This window comes from Hesperophylax consimilis, chromosome 28 (genome assembly GCF_061612785.1).
Source record: "Hesperophylax consimilis isolate HC1 chromosome 28, BYU_Hcon_1.0, whole genome shotgun sequence".
Lineage (NCBI taxonomy): Eukaryota > Metazoa > Arthropoda > Insecta > Trichoptera > Limnephilidae > Hesperophylax > Hesperophylax consimilis.
Window position 1 is genome coordinate 22,795,410 of NC_142863.1, and position 18,327 is coordinate 22,813,736.

General features: G+C 32.2%; 1 protein-coding gene across 2 annotated transcripts in view; it reads right to left on the reverse strand.

The window, feature by feature from the left end:
• blo (bloated) overlaps positions 1–18,327 on the reverse strand; it is a 169,144-nt gene that overhangs the window by 64,480 nt on the left and 86,337 nt on the right. For both annotated transcript variants that reach the window (XM_089648650.1, XM_089648649.1), the window contains exon 3: positions 7,876–7,938. The gene's annotated coding sequence lies outside the window, so the exon portion shown is untranslated. The remainder of the gene's footprint in view (positions 1–7,875; positions 7,939–18,327) is intronic.

Genomic DNA, 18,327 nt, shown 5'->3' on the forward strand with positions numbered 1-18,327 from the left:
AAATGAATTAACAACAGATTTCCTGATGAAATTTTAGTAAATTACGAATATATATCATAACAAATGTATGTTTAGTACTTACAAATAATATGACTTACAGAGACGATAATGTGTAGGCGACTTGATTGGAAATATCGACTTTTGTTATACGGACGAATATCCTCTCTGCAAACGTACGAAAGTGCAAAAGAAATAATCTTTTAGGGGATGAATTGTTCAAGGGATTAACTGTCTGGGGGATCAACTGCCATAGAATCGATATTTCTTATACTTATGTACAAATTGGTTCAAAATTCGAAAGGAAAATACGAAAATGTCGGTCTGCAACATTTTTAGACATCTATTTGAAATGGGAACGTATGTTATTTGAAAGGCCTTACAAACTGAAGAAATCAACGGCTAATTTATTTATTTAATTACTTACGTATTTATATTTATTTAATTAGTTGTCGGACCCGTGTAGCTGTTAATATTAACAACATTACTGTCTCAATAAACATGTCACTGAACTAGCTCAGATGGAAAAATATATTTTTAATACATTTTGTTGACTGGAGATTACTACTTTGAATTAACGAATAGCGCTGCCGGAGGTGCTTTATTAATAATAAATTATTTATTCCAGGATGTGGGGAGGTGAGTGTAATCCCACACATCCCATAGAGGGTATAAGTACAGATAATATTTACATAATAAGAAAATAAATAAAAATAAAAATTAAAATTGAAAATGAGATTAAAGCAGAGAAGCACGGGAATCCATCGGATCTAAGATTGTGGGAGCAAGTATCTTTCTCCAATGGTCTTCAATGCTCGATCCTGAAGTCAGACGGGATTCTATGATAATAATATTTCTGGAATGGTTTATCCTTCCCCTCAGTCCTGCAATCCTGGTTCTTAACAGAGCTGTAAATCCTGGAACTCGCCCTTTTGTAAACATTGAGGAGGAACTGCAGTGCCTGGGGAGTCCGAACATCAATTTATTGAACGTGAGCGTAACAATTTATTGAATGTGAGCTTTTTTAAGTGAATACCGCACAATAGTCCCAACTTTCCGAAGCCTGTGGTAGTATAGCATTCCCAATTGGGGTATGTTGTGGGGCTGAAGATAGTGGGAAACGGAAGAAGATGAAGTAGAGTAAGTTTGGGAAGTATCAGGCATTTCAGATCTGGTCACTGAACACGGCTAAAGCCATTTCAAGCAAAGTTTTTCTGGAACGTGCCGCAAATACACTATTTTTCATTTGTAATGATTATATTGTGATCAGGGATTTGAAACCGTGACCTCCGGATTCATAGTCAAGGTTCATACCCACTCAACCACGAAGTCTTCAAAATAATAAAAATCTCCCTATTTATTCATTTTTTAATTTAAAAAATATTATTAATTTTTATCAATTTCACTAAAATTCGGTAATTGACTTTACAAGATTTGTTCTAGAAAGCTACCTTAAGGCCCCGTAGTAAGCGCCCAAAGACGGTTTGAAAGGGAGATATGTAAATACGAATGTTAGAGGGAGCGCGCTAATATTTAAAAAAAAACGAAAATAGCGAAAATTGTGAAAACATTTAATTAAACAAGACTCGTTTCAAATAGATCAAAAACTTTCGGGAAATGCTTTAGTTGCATTTAAAGATACACTGTGACTTTTTTTCAATCATATTAAATAACATAACAAAACGTGTTTTTAATAATTTTCGCTGATTTGCCTTTTTTTCTATCAATGGAATTTCAAATAATTAACGTCTCGGCATTACAAATGCATGAATTATCTTATAATTATATATATATTTTTTGGAAATGAAAAAAGAAACTTTTTATAAATCGGTAGAAATTGGGAATGCGGGGCATAAAATGTTGAAATTTCTCGGACATCCTGTATATAAACCTTTTTTATTGAAAAATAATATCTATATAAAAAAAGAAAAAAAAACTAGTAAATAAATGCACGTTTTTTTTAAGTTACCTTGAGAGAGTTCGTCAAAATATTAGCAAATCAAAAGGTAAAAAAAAACAAGATTAACATGCGGTCAAAGTTACCCCAAGACCAAACGTTTAATTATCAGCTATGTGACAAGGCTGCGAAATAAGCCTATAGTAAAATGGGTCAACTGTACCCAAAATGCACAAAATTTCACCTTATTCGAGGTAGGTACTTGACGAGACCTTTACCAATATGGACATGCGACCAAGAACGAGAAAAAAATAATCGCCTGTGGACTAACAATTTTTCTTTGGCATTTTGTTTGAAGGTTATTATTTAACTTCGTATTCCTTATAAGGATGATATGAATAATGGATGACTTGCCCAACATTTTTTTGTGTTTTTAATTGAGATAATATCACATTGTGTCATTGGGAAAGTTAAAATGAAGATAAGAATTTGAACAGCTGTTTTAAACACGTGTGTAAGCATTAAGTTATATTAAATGTGGTGAAATCGCTAGGTTTACATTACGAATACAAATATGCTTTAAATACATTTAAATTTAAAAGTTTCGCTTGAGTGTAATTAAAATAAAATTGTTAATTAAGTTATAAAAATATCTTTTTTGTATCAGATTGGAATAGCCAGGCACTTCCCGAACATCCTCTTCCTCATCTCCTTCCCCTCCCCACTCCCTCCAGCCTTACAACATACTCCAAATATTGGGGATGATATAAACTCTGAAGAAATTTCAGAGAAACGTGAATTGAGTTCCTTAAAATTATTATCATGTTTTATTTCAGAAATAAATAATTTTATTGATACATGTAACGTCGTGTAACATTTCGGATCGGGCCACTAACAATAACACTCCTTATGTAGATGGCGATAAGGTTTAAATTCCCGCTTAACACCAGTCGCCTGTTTTGATTTAAGAGGAAGCTACAAGCCAAAAATGTGTATATTCTTGGTATACCTTATATCGTAGGTAATAGGCATTAAAATTGCTTGACAAACGGAGTCTAGAAACGTTCGATTTCAAGCACAAAACTGGTTTTTATTTATTTTGTAAATAATTTTATAAGAAAGCAAAAAAGTTAATCAAGTGAAACTGTCACAGATAATATTAGCTATAAAAATGTTTTTTTTTTAAATTTTCCTTTACGCGTTTACACATTTCTATTAAAAAAAATATTTTTTAGTAGTTTACATTTATATTTTTTATTGAGTAATTTATTATTTTATTTGTATTCTAATCAAGCAAAACGATAGGGAAACCTTTAAATAATCTAAAGCATATTTTTTGGTATTCATAATGTACACCAATTCGGTATAAAGATTAATCAAAATAGTGATTTGGCATTAAGCTTCGCCTTAAGCAAGAAAAAAACATCGCCAAAAGTGTTTTACGTAAGTAGAAGATTTTGAACTGTAAGGCAGTTTTTTATAGGCCAGATGCTTTATTTTTTTCTGGGTTTATAAAAAGACTTATCTAAATAATGCTCGATTATTTCAAAGACCAAGATATGTTCCACTCGCAGTATTTAAAATATTTCTAAGCGGTCAAATAATCAAACTAAAAACATATGCATTACTTGATAGTGCTTCGCCTTAAGCTGGCATTTACGCACTTTAAATTATTCAATATCCCTACTTGAAGCTTAGCACAAAGTTCACGAGACAAACCCTAAGTTTGACATTTAAACTAGGAACTATAAAATCGTCCCTAAATCGAGAGTGTTCGATTGAAAATTCAAGTAAAATACTCCATTTCGAAAACCGTTACTTCCTTTTTGAGCTTTGATTTACCGCGGGAAAAGGCGAAATGCAAAATGGCGGCCCCTCGGGCAATCCGTGGACGTATTAATCTATCTTTCGTGAAATCTATGGTAGACGCGTGCATATTTAACAATATTATTGTAAACTTACGGGGAAATAAGTGTTTTATAATAATATACAGAGCTTGAGCAGTGTTAACGGACGGTTCCCACGACTCAATAAAAACAATTTCTCTTCTCATTGAATCTTGATATGTGTTTGCGTAGGTTCCTTGTTTCGAAGTCCCTTTATTGTGCTTTAGAAACGGTGAATTTAGCCTTGTAAACTTGAGATTAGTGCTTTAAACTTGCGCTATGGTAAGTAAGTAAGTAAGTCCCCTTTGTGTAAAGTTCACTCTAACAATAACGAGTTCAACACAAATTTCTTAAGTACAAACATTTTAAGCTCAAAATTCCAATTGAATACATTAATTATGTCAGTTTGATGAATCAATTGCATGTAATAACGCTGTCTGACAGGAAAATCATGTCAGAACTGGTTGTGTTACACAGAGTCATTAATAACTTAATTGACACCCCTTCCATCGTCTCCACTATTAAATTCCATAAAACCTTAAGGAACATAAGATAAAATGTAATATTCTTTTGCAATACATACACAATAAATTATCAGACATGCTCACTAACCAATACGATGTTGGCAAAAAGTCCAGATCGGCGTAAAACCAAAACAAATAAACTAAAATGGCAAGTTACACTCAGTGGTACAATTATTATATAATAAACATTCGGTTTTTTCGTCCAGTTTCCATAAGGATCGTCTATTCATTTTGATTCGTGATGAAAAAAGGACTTGTTCTATTTTGGCATTAATTTACGTACAGTTTAAGCCCCGCATTCCAAATTTCTACCTATTTTTAACACAGTTCCATTAAAAAACTTCTATAATTGAATACAAAGCTTGGTGTATTTTTTTCTTTCAAACACGGATTAATTCATATTTCTATAAGGCAAGGGAGATACAACGGTTTCTATGAGATGATGTGAGCCGAAAAGCAAACGAATTGTTTCTGTGGGTAATAACTGTTTGTTCCCAAAACCGAACAAATTAGCCTGAGGAGGTTAAAGTAGTCGGTACTTACCATAAATATATTCAGTTTAATATATCTAGTATTGAGTTATAAGTATGTTAAAGTGATATTAACAAATCTCGACATTTCCATGTCGTTTGATTATAGTATCCTTCAAAATTTTAGTATCCTTCTATCCTATCCTTCATTAATTATAATATCCTTCAAAATTGTCCAAAGAAACGAAGTTTGAAGTCCACAATGGAGTGCTGGTACCTACCCTGAAGTATGGAAGTGAGGCATGGAACTGGCAAAGAAAGGATTAAAGTGGATTGAATGCTGTTGAAATGAGATCCCTGAGGCGTAGTATGTGTGGTAAAACCATTTATGATCGTGTGAGGAATGTGAAGATCCACCAAGAGTGCAAGGCTGATGATTAGTAAGATCATGAAAGGGACGCTTAGATGATTGGGCATGTAGAGCAAATGAGCGAAAAAGGGAGTGAAAGGAGAATATACGATGCAAATGTGAATGGTAGCAGAAGTCGGGGACGCCCGAGGAAGACATGGAACCAAGTGAATCAGATACTTGAGTCGGGCCATGTCAAGAGTCAGAATAATAGAAGAGTATAATATATGAGACGATGTATGAATGTGAATGACGGTCCGTACTCTCTGCCTACCCCTGCGGGGAAACGGCGTGATGGTTAGTTAGTTAGTTAATTCAAAATTTTGTCTGAATATTACTAGTGTGTCCGGTATACCCATAGACCACAGAGCCAGCCAGTGTGGAGGCAAGTTCAATACGTCCGTGTGGCGGGATAATTCGGCCAAAGTAACTTTCACTCGGCCCGACCGACGCAATGTGAGATAACTGGCGTATTGGATGCGTTATGTCATCATGACACAAGGAAAGATGTAAAAAATAGAGTGGTTTTATACATATCTACGTAGCTTTCTTGTACACCTGATTATAAGTCGATAGAAGTTGGAATATATATGTAATGCTTAGAGGAAAAAAAATCTCGAACTTAAATAATTCAGTTCAGGTGAAGTTAGTTGTAAAAAAGTGGTAATTTTGTTTACGCCATTTTGAAGACGAGATATTTTTGTCAAATTGTTGTGTACTACCTATTATTGTCCTGTCTTGACTGTGAGCTTTCACGGCTACCGATATTACGACAAAATTGCCAAATCTATTTACTTCTCGCTCTGTTACGTTAACTGGACAACTGAACACAGTGACAATTCAACGCACCTTTAAAAGTGACGAAACAAAAATTTGTCTAATTTTATCATCGCTTTTAATGACTTTACATCACTTTTTAAATGTGTGTTGAATTGTAATTGTGTTGAGTTATCATGAAACCATCGACATAACTTGATAACTTTTATTATCAACAAAAATGAAATAGAACAAGACACAGAAATATAAATAGGTAACGGTCTCAACTGGAAATACCCAGGACTACTAATTATTATACGTTTTTTTTCCAATCTCATATTTATTTATTTATTATACGCCCATAAGAGCTTTTACAAATATTTGATTACATGAAAATAATAATTCAGTGAAACAGTAATTAAAATTAAATTTTGCATTTAAAATTAAACAGAACCCATCCAGAAGAATGGTATTATGCTAAACTTAATTGTTATTATTACTGAGGTATGTTATTATAGCCTTCTTGTAGCTATATTGCATGCAGTTGAACACATCTACAATTTCTGAGAAAACATTGCCAACTGCATGCAATCTAGGTACAAGCGAGTATCTTATATTTCAAATTCAAAAATAACAATATTATCAAAATTCTAAATAATTGAATTAAAGTATAATAGAGAACCTGGTTTAGACCGTTACCCTTCTATTTTTCTGTGTCTTGTTCTGTTTAATGTTTCTTTTAAAATTATTAGTATTGTCTTCTTCTTCAACAATATAGTTAAGTTTTAGTAATACTTTCTCTTGGCGGAGAACTAAACGGTAAAAACATACGTTGGTCAATCAACTTTTGAAATCAGATAAAGCGGTTATATAAAACGCAGTTGTAAATTGTTTAGACTATAAAAGATATCCTGACAATAACAAAAATTTCCTTGTTTATTTCCCAAAGGCGGAGAAAGGAATTCCTGCTTTATTTTTGCTGTCGGTGCAAGATTAAAATACATTTAAGGCGAAGCTTAATGCCAAATCACTATTTTGATTAATCTTTACAACAAATTGGTGTACATTATGAATACCAAAAAATATGCTTTAGATAAATTGAAGGTTTTCCTATGGCTTGGCTTGAGTAGAATACAAATAAAAAATAAGGTACTCAATAAAAAATATAAATTCAAACTACTAAAAAAAATTTTTTTTTCAATATAAATGTATGAACGCATTAAGCAAACAACTTTAAAAAATACTTTATTACAGATAAGATTATTTCTGACAGTTAAACTTGATTAACTTTTTTGCTTTCTTATAAAATTATTTACAAAATAAATTAAAACCAGTTTTTTGCTTGAAATCGAACGTTTCTAGACTCCGTTTGTCAAGCGATTTTAATGCCTATTACCTACAATATAAGGTATACCAAGAATATACACATTTTTGGCTTGTAGCTTCCTCTTAAGAAATAACAACAATTATTAAATTACTCTTAATTTCCGAGTTAATCTTTTATTTGTATTACCAATTGAAGAAAGGTGTTATCACGTTTTACCTATAAACAAAGACACAGAGCAACATAAAGCTAATGATAATAGGTAATAACACCAATAGTTAAGTTGGTTGGGACATTGTCCTTGTAAAACAGAGTTCCTGGGTTCGATTTCCAGTTAAGACCGTTACATTTTGTATTTTTCTGTGTCTTGTTCTGTTTCATGTTTCGTTCAGATTTATTAGTATTATCTCCTTCTTCAATGATATAATAGGTCTTTATTATCATATCACTATTCAGTTTATATATAGATAAATATCTACAGTGTATTTACGATACTTATGTAATGAAAAAGATATTGCTTTACAAATGTGATTAAAAATAGTTGGTAATTAATTATATATAGTTCATTGTTAGTAGATATTAATAAATTATTATGCAGAAAATTTTTCTCACTCTATATTCAAATGTCCCCTTTTCAAGTCATCTCCAGAGAATCAAATAAGATTTTCTTGTCTCCTGAAAAATAAAAAAAATAACATTTTTAATAATCGAAAATGACACAAATAATGAAGTCTAGTCAGTAGAGGTTTTTGCTATGTAAACTCGAGCTTTTATGTTGCAAAGGTTGGGGCACTGATAAAAAAAATGCAAGCTTTCGACCTGGGTTGAATTTGGCGTTAGAAATCTTGGATGAAAGGTATCAAAAAATGTTTTTATCAAAAATAATTCCTCGATGGTTAAACCTACGACAAAATTATTTGAAGCAAACTAAAATAAGATAATTTACGCCAATCGTTAAAACAACTCAAATGCAAAACCATTATATTTACCAAGCCATAAAAAACTACAATAATCTCCCTTCCGAATTTCGCTGTATTACGAACCAACAAATAAATAAAATCAAACTTTTTTTCCAAAAAACTTTATAGTAAAAAAAATATGTATATATTATTATATATAGTTTACACATAACATAATATTATAACATAGAATCTAAGTAAGAATCGTGGCTCCTTTATCAGGCACAAGAGCTCCTCTTTTCTGACAAGGTATACATGACCAATTATGAACCTAAATATTATATTTTGCAAAAAATGTATGTATTAATGTAACCCATATGATCTATATTAAAATAATTTTAAAAAAATGCTTACATTTTTTTTGTAAAAGTAATAAATAAAGAGTTACAGCAGCAGAAAAAATATTTTTTGTTAAAAATTCGTAAAATTCCCCATTTTTGTTCATTTATTTTATTATTTATGGCCCATACTAACATAATTATAATAATTTTGTGAGTTCATTTGATATTTCACAGAAAAGAGATAAAGTATATGGACGTTTTTATTTTTTTTTATTTTGGTATCGCAAATATGTAACTATTTTTGAATTCATCTTTTTTTTGGAATCACACAGGAGGCCGAAGTTTTTTTTGAAAGTTCTGTGCGGAGGGTATTTTTTAGGAAAAAAAAGGAGTGAATCTGAGTCTTTTCAAGACCCAGGATGTTATAAGGGGAAGGGGATGGAAAATAGTAAAGTTCGAGAGTACCTGATTATTCAGATTCAGCAGGGCGATACTGAGAGTATCTACCTTACCACTCGATCTGAGAAGGTATTATGAAGGTTAGGCAGAAGTTCATTCGCCAGTCCAAAGATAACAAGTGATAATAGAGATTGATTTACTCAAATTAATATCATGTTATCAGCATAATAATAAAATCTACGATATAAAATTCATGAATTTTCATTGACACGTTTTAGCGTTAATTAATCTATAAGCATACGTAATAAAAAGTATACACAACCTGTCGATTCTGAGATTGAATAAAAACTTGTCATATTAAACAGAATCTCATCAGCGAATCCGTATAAAATACTAGGCTATAAAACAGTCATCAAAATTCCTGATTTTTAACGACCATTAAAAATGAAGAGCAAAATGTCATCACGAACGTTAGAAGAGACCACATTGATAAGGACAGACAAATTTAAAATTAGAGTTGACCCTAACAACAACATGGATTGTGTGTATTGGTGCGTATGTAGGTATCAACATTTGACAGAGGCGATGTCACTAAAAAACAGCTCAATGCTGACTAGAGTACAGGTCAGACCGCTCGACCGCCAAATTACGAAGGCAGCGCTGTCACTAAGTAAACTTCACAGTTTAAAATGGTCTAATCACTCAGTTTATTTAATATGATTGCGGTAAAACAACACACAAATCAGCAGTAACAAAGAGTATCGAAAAAAATTGCCGACATTTGCAAATTGTCCTTGCACGAAGGCACTGACTTGATCACGGGTGTGACAATCCGTCGGTTTTGGAAATACCATTAGATAAACATGGTGTTTATAAATTCGAATATCCGAAAATTTGAACAGTAAAGTTATTCAAAAAACTTTTACAGTGCGTTCATTTTGTTTTACCGATTTTTTTCTAATTTTACTTAATTTTTCTTTTGTGAAGTCGAATAAGAAGTTGTATATATTAACCTGTTTGTAAGCTATACATCTGTGAGAGTAGGTACCCTGTTGCATCAACTTGCGATACCTACTTATAAAAGACCTTAAAAAATCCTTAATCCACTCGAGCGATTTTTGGCATAAAGGTGTGATGTCTGTACGAATGTGGATGAGTGCAAGCGAGATAGAATGCTTGCAAGATCTTATAAAAGGCGATGCACGTTAGTTGTCCGCCCTCTTTTGCTACAAGCAGCTCCCCAATAAATACCAGTACATAGATCACCTAAGAGTATTATTGCACACTACCCAATACGCTACAATAAAGGCACGATAATACTCCATACATTACATAAGGCAAATTAATACAATCAAAAAATATGGGATAAACGGCGAAATCTATGTGGATTTATTGGCATTAAACCGCAGTAAGCAGTTTTATATGTGTCCATATTAATATTATGTTAATTATATAATATGGTAAATGTATATATTCACAACCAATCGTGAGAGTGGTCCGCTTTTTCGATGCATCGAAATCGTAATTGTTACATCACTAGTCAATATGTCAATATTATTCAACCTACGTTCGTAAGTAAGCATCTACCATATTATATATTATGCTACTAAAAAGGCGCGATAGAAAATCGCTTTCAACCGACCTTCTCAACGATAATAATATGCTAATATCATCGCCAATTAGCAACACACATTTAAAGAAATACAGCTATCGAGCCGGGCGCCATTTTAAAAAAATGTTTCAAAGTTTATGGTGAGCGACTGCGCCATCTTTTTATCTGATTGTCTATGGCCAAGCGCGGGCGTTCAATTTTATAAAAAGGTACGCCATTGACATGACGCTCTTTAAAAAAATAAAATTGTTTACATAATATTATTAGATTTTTTATAATATTATATTTTATTTATTGAACCCAACACTACGAGGCCATAGGGCTTATTTTGTATTTGAGAATATTAACGGGAGGGTCTTTTTCAAGGAAATTGAAGATTGAATTAAGATTCTAAAGAAATTCATGGGAGCAAATACTAAACTTGCAAATCTTTCCAGAACTGAGTCGTTGAGCTCAATAACAACGTTTTGGACTCATTTCGCGTGTCTTTCGACTCTGACAAAAGGATCAATTAGTTCTTCGGTAAACACACCATTGAAATATTATATTCTTCTGATTATCAATATACTCGTACTTGGAAGATCGGGAGAATTCAATAACAATTTGGTTTGCTCTCAGATTTTTATCATGTCATATTTACAATGACCGGTCGGTGGCTGAGTTGTCATCGCGTTTAGGTCCCACCCAGGCATAAATAAACCACTCACCACCCAGGCGTAGTGTGTTTAATTCCTTGGCTGACTAAGTTATCAGGTAACATTTTCCGCTTACTGTGGTGGTAGTAGGAGATTTTCAAATATTGCCAGGTTATTCGTAACTTTGTCTTTCTTTCAGAAAATAAAAAAAATATGTATGTATCTAACTGGACTCACGTCCATTCTATATGACGCTCTAAGTTATTATGAGGTGGGGAAATCTCACACTGAAGATGCTCGCCTTTAGATCGGCTAACATCGGCTGTCTTCGGAACCATTCGGGTATTACACCCAAATGTCCGACAGTTGTCTCTATCACGTGGTACTACTATTCACACCTATGGAGACACCTTAAAACTACGTAACACTATACAACTATACATCCTAACGAAATCTTAGATTATATTTCAGAGGTATACAGAAAGACAATAATGGTTCCTGAAATAAAAACAATAAAAATTCAGAGGTTTCTCCTAATGTTCAATTTAATTGCCTGTCTGTTTTTATTGACATTATAAAAATCTTGAGATTTCGTGGATGTGACGACGTTGTTTTTTAAATGTTCCTGAGATCACTTGCCTCAGGCAAAGACAAGGGCATTGCCAAGGACAAGGCATATTGACCCATAAAATAATACAGATACAAGCGTACAAGGTGTCCGGGGGTAAAGTTCGGTAACTTCAGGAGGTGATTATTTTACGTAGTACAAGTAAAAAAGATAAATAACTACATTATATAAATATGTATTTTTTTTATTCACACCTCGTTTCAACTTGATTACAACTATTCTCAACTATGGTAATATCTTTTGTTAAAAAAAAAATTAAAAATTAATAATTTTCTGATTTTTGACGCTTAAAAAGTATATTTTAAATTAAATAATCTAAAAAAAGAAACTAATAAACAATTTTTTATAATTTTTTCCATCTCCCAAGACGTAAATAGTTATTTGGGTTAATTTTTTTGATTCATTAATTTTATTTTAGTAATTTGAATCAAAGTTTACAAATTCTTGAATAATGTACTATATATTCTCTTGCATAATGTGGCTCACACAATACATCTAGAATCAATCAATTATTACAGACTTTATAGTTTTAGGCAGCGCATTATAATACCTATACTTCTTTATATAGGTATTTTGGGAACAGGTTATTTATTATTGTATGCATAAACATCATCGCGTTCAAGTTCAGCATCTGTTTCGCCTTTAGCCAATATCATTCCGTTCAAAACAAAAATTCTAAATCTAATCCGCCTTAGTATTATTCGGATTGTTCTTTTTTGTTAAGACAAAGATACTAAATGGCTATCGTCGACCTTTTCCAGATGACGAAACAAACAAGATATATTTGCACTGATTTAGCATTCGAACCCGCAACCTTCCAACTAAACAGCCAGCGTGGGCATACACTCTGATGTTCAATTATTCTTCAACCAACATAATCATAAAATAAAATGGACCATCTGTTTGCCAACACACAATATGAGTAATAATGTCATAAAATATTATATTTAATTGGTGGGAGAACCAAGGCAAAGCCCGTCAGCAAAGGTCGGACATAATCATCGTAACTCATAACATAACTCTTAACTCGTAACACCCAGCTTTAAAACGTCATCCGTGTATGTAATTCTATTAATTTGTTGCCAAATGGAATTAAAGTCCGTTCCGCTAAAGACGACTCAGTGTCATTTTGAAGTTCTTGGAAACAAGCCATTTTTCTTAAGGCGAAGCTTAATGATAAATCACTATTTTGATTAATCTTTATAACGAATTAGTGTACAATATGAATACCAATAAATATGCTTTAGATAAATTGAAAGTTTTCCTATCGTTTCGCTTGAGTAGAATACAAATAAAATAATAAATTACTCAATAAAAAATATAAATATAAACTAATAAAAAAAATATTCGTTTAATAGAAATATATGAACGCGTAAAGGAAACAACTTTTAAAAAGTACAGTGTTATAGCCAAGTTTATCTGTGACAGTTTCACTTGATTAACTTTTTTGCTTTCTCATAAAATTATTTACAAAATAAATAAAAATCAGTTTTGTGTTTGAAACCGAACGTTTCTAGACTCCGTTTGTCAAGCGATTTTAATGTCTATTACCTACAATATAAGGTATACCAAGAATATACACATTTTTAGCTTGTAGCATCCTCCTACATGTGATTTCATTGATGATATTTTACGATGATTTTTATGATACGTGGCCACTGATGAAAAAACTGCTGATAAAAGTATTATGTGTGTGTGTGTGCCTGAAGTAAGATCAATTTAATTTTACTTCGATTGAAATAATATTAATCGTCGCAATTATTAAATTCCATGTACACACTTGAAACACAAGACAAAATTTAACATTGTTCTGCAATACATATACAAGCAACTATCAGACACACTCACTAACCAATAGAATGCATGATCTGGGCAACAAGTTTGATATATTTACTGACTCCATTTATAGAATTAATAAGCATAATCTACGCCAGCACTTTGTTGAATCCTACAAATTAGAGTAGTGTTGGTAAAGTAAATTTAGTGATTTGTCTCTAATGTAGTATTGTTCTAGTTTCTATTTTATTTTTTGTTACTGTTACATGTTATACTAATTGCTTTAAAATCTCTGTGTACAATTTTCGATATTTCACTAAGTAAATTTTGTTCTTATAATCCATGGAAATGTTCAGCACGGTTGGCGCTATCAGTCCACAATGAAGTTATGTTACCTACCCTGACAAGGCATTGTACTGGCAGAGGAAGAATGATAAACGCCGTCATCAACAGTATTTCAGTTCAGCAATTAAAAACGCAGGAAACTTAATTAAGAGGATTGACTTGTACATACGAAAACGCACCAACACAATCTACATGTCTGCCCTGATGATGGACAATGTAAAGCTGTCCAAAACGTTGAATTAAGGAGGAGGGGGCACAACGGCATAACAACCCAAAAAGTAATCACGCTAATATTTTGGCCTTGAAAATCTCAAATCATATGTTATAATCAATGGAGTCTTATTTTTTCGATTAAAAAAATGTCAAACAACTGTGAACATCTGAAATCTTGTAATAATTTATTCCAATAAGTAGTAAAACAAGTTTTGTATATTACTCGTTATAACCGGACTCTTAATCTTCGATCCCAGATTGTACATATGTTTATTATAAAATTAGGCAATCGGTGTTGAATAATACGTGTCGTTATAGAAACATCGATAGAAGTGCGTTTGGGGTCTATCTGAGTTCCCGAAGTAAGATAATTCATTCCTTAGTAAATCAATTGCAATGACCTGTCTGGATTCTTGAAACGAAATGTTCCGTTTAAAGAACTGAGGGTGACCGAATAACTCATCAAAATGACAATTCAACACACATTTAAAAAGTGAAATAAAATCATAAAAAAGTAATAAAATAAAAACAAAAACTAGATTAAATGCAAACTGCAATGCTGTCCGAAACGTTGGCTAAAGAAGGAGGTAGCGCAACACGGCATAATACCCCAAAAACAAATCACTATAATACTTTTGGCCGTGAAAATATCAAATCATACCTGGGTTAAATAGGTTAGATTTATATCTTAGTTTTTCATCGCTTTTAATGACTTTGTCTCAAATTACTATAACCAATAATAATTAGCCTGAAACACGTATAAATTGTGAAAATCTTCCGAGAAGAAATAAATGCCCCATACGGAAATCGACGTGAAACGCAGCCTCCCGATTACCAGTCAGGTGTGCGCTAGCCACTATGTAACATTTATTTTAAACATCCAAATAATTCATTAAATACTAGTATTTTATTCAACATTTGTTGCTTATTAGATTTTTAAATTTATATGGTTGTTTCAGTCCAAATATTAATGTTTATAATAATTTGTTATCCTTTGTGATTTAGATAAAAAACCTTGTATTGTAATAATTACTTTACATCACTTTTTAAAGGTGTGTTGAATTGTCATTTTGTTGAGTTATTTTGGAACCATATTTAAATTGGGTTTATTTTTTTCGTTCCGACCCTGGTGGGATTTCCCTCGCTGTTAACAGACAAAACCGAGGTACGTATGACGTCACGCATACCCCATTAGATATCGATCGTTTTGGCGGACTTTAAAAAATAAAACTACTGGATTTCCTTATAATATAGGGTTTTCCAATAAGAGGTGTTATTTTGATATCAAATCGTAAAATATCAATGGTTTCGTTGCTTGTGTGGCACGTAGCGCCGTCTTGTTGGAAGTAAACGTTGTCCAGATCAATACCATCCAATTCCGGCCATAAAAAATCATTAATCATCTCTCGATAGCGCAATCTATTCACCGTAACTGTTGCTCCAGCCTCATTTTCAAAAAAGTAAGGTCCAATGACTCCGCCGGACCATAAACCCCACCAAACAGTCACACGTTGAGAATAAAGAGGCTTTTCAACAATAACTCTTGGGTTTTCCGAGCCCCAGATGCGATAATTTTGCTTGTTGACGAAGCCACCGAGGTGGAAATGGGCCACATTACTCAAGATGATTTGTATTTGATTCACTCAAGTGAATTTTAATAATTTCAATGCGTCGAAGCGTGTATCGTTCCATTGTTATTAATGGCGTAGTTTATATTAGTCAAATGTCAAAAAATGACAGCTTCAAAAGTAACATCTACCGAAATAGCGGGCTACTCAAAATAACACCTCTTATTGGAAAACCTGTGTTTTATTTTCCGTCTATCCAATTTTATTTATCACTTTTTACTTACCAGTTTCGGAGCGAAATAGAAGTGAAATAATGTTTTTTTTGTACGTTATTGATATGATACCAAGTACTAACAGTTGAAAAAATATACATCTGGATAAAAAAATTGTTTACTTTCAAATCGGCGTTGATTACGCTTCCATGAATCATCTATTCGGTGGTTTTAAACATCTTAAATGGCAGCTGGACCACGAATCTTTCTTATTTCAGCACGTCAGACGTGGGTTTCATCTCTCCGAGGGGATATGCAGGGAAGACGGAGAGGTGACGCTTAAGAGATAAGCTTAAAAGAAGGTTTAGTAAGACAATTTGTTCAGCGACCAGTCAAATGTAAAATTAAGCTTTTGTAAGTTGTCTTACAAGGGATTATTAGTTAGACAGATTATGATGTAAAAATTTTCTTTTGGATTATGCTTTATAATACTTCATATTATTTCTCAACATGTTATTTCAAAATTTACCAGCAACATTTTAAGCTTACTGTGGTAGTAGTAGGAGATTTTCAAATATTGTCAGGTTATTCGTAACCCGAGAATGTTTGTCTTTCTTTTATAAAAAAAAATACTAATATATTTTTTTCAAGACAATCTTCGCATTTAAAACAACAACTGGAACAATTCCGAGGAATAGCGCTGGTACCAGTCACGTTAATTAGTACAACTGGTTTGAACAATTCATCAAATTTCAAAGTTTGAATTAAAGTTCTGATATTATTTTATCAAGGGCCGGTTGTTGGCACTACTTGGATAATACGAATATAATAATTCGTAACACGAGACTTCCTAGGTTGTTCTTTGTTCATTCATCTAAAACACATACATTGAAAAAAATTCACGCTAATTCATTTTGTTCCTATCATATTTTTTTATATTATTTTGATACTATAAATAATAATTATTATTATGTTAATGCACATTTTAATGTAATTAATTTATACTTAATTATAAGCAATAATTAGTCTCCTGAAATATCAATACAAATTTGAAAATATCTCCCTAGTAAAAATAAATGCCGCCAACGGGAATTGAACAATGACTGCTTATTACTTATTATATATACGAGCATATATATATTTTTTTGTAAATCGATTGTTGATTGAGGTACTAGTACATTAAATTATTTGGCGGGTTTGAAATAAGCCGACATAGCTCAGTGGTTCAGAGCACCTGACCGGACATCAGAAGGTACGGGTTCAATTCCAGTTGGCGGCATTTATTTTTTACTCGGGAGATATTTTCAAATTGTATTGAAATTTCAGGCGACTAATTATTGCTTATAATTATTTGTTATCCTTTGTGCTATGCATAAAAACCTTGTCTTATAAACATTATTTTATCCTTAAAAAAAATAATAATTTATACTTGCTTATTGCAAAAGCCATATGGGCGTAAATTAACACATACATATCTGAACTTGAATATTATCTTTTAAATTCTATGAATTGTTCAATTTCTTTGAAACAACCCTACATAAACCATGAAAGTCTTGATTAACTAACTAATTAACCATCACATCGTTTCTTCGCAGATGTAAACAGAGAGGATGGATTGCCAAACAACTTGGTCTTGTTCACACATTCCTTGCTTCATGCACATTCATACGTCGTCCCACATGCATCGAGAAATCGATTGCTAATATATTAAGGATCTTTTCAAATGTATTTATTTATTTATCAATTCACGCCTTGAAGGCTTTTACATGTATATAATATTAAAGGTAAGCTGTTCAAAAGTACAATGATGAATGTGTATTACATGACATAATAAACTGAGTATGAACCATATAAGCAGGTACAATACAAGTTATCATTGAGAGTTCCGCATCGTTATTTATATACATACGTACGTATCGGTAATTCCAGTTAAAAACGGATTAAGAATAAATAAAAAGGTTTCCTGATAAACATCATGATGTCGGAAAACGTGTTCATGAAAATCCGAATATTTTTGCTTTACAAAGGAAATTATTTGTATCGTCGTGATATATTATCAAGGCAAATCGATAAAAGATTTTTAAATTGATGTTTTATCAATAAGGCTTTTAAATTTATGATGAGGGCTAAAATTGATTTCTCTCCGTGTGGACCAACAAGTTTTTTGTATCTCCGACTACTTCTACCTTACACTACTCTCTTTATTTATTGTTATTAAGTTTAATTTGTAGAACTCCATTTTATTTTTTTATTTTTTATATATACAATAATATTATTATTGGGTTTATAAAAACAGTTTATTTTTAAACAAGTTCTGCTGTGTAATTATTATTACGCGTGACAGCTGTTTCGCCCTCTGAAGGCATTATCAAACTGTGGGTAGCCCACTTACAGACGATACATTTATATTATTTATAGGTAGGTATTTTAATTTCA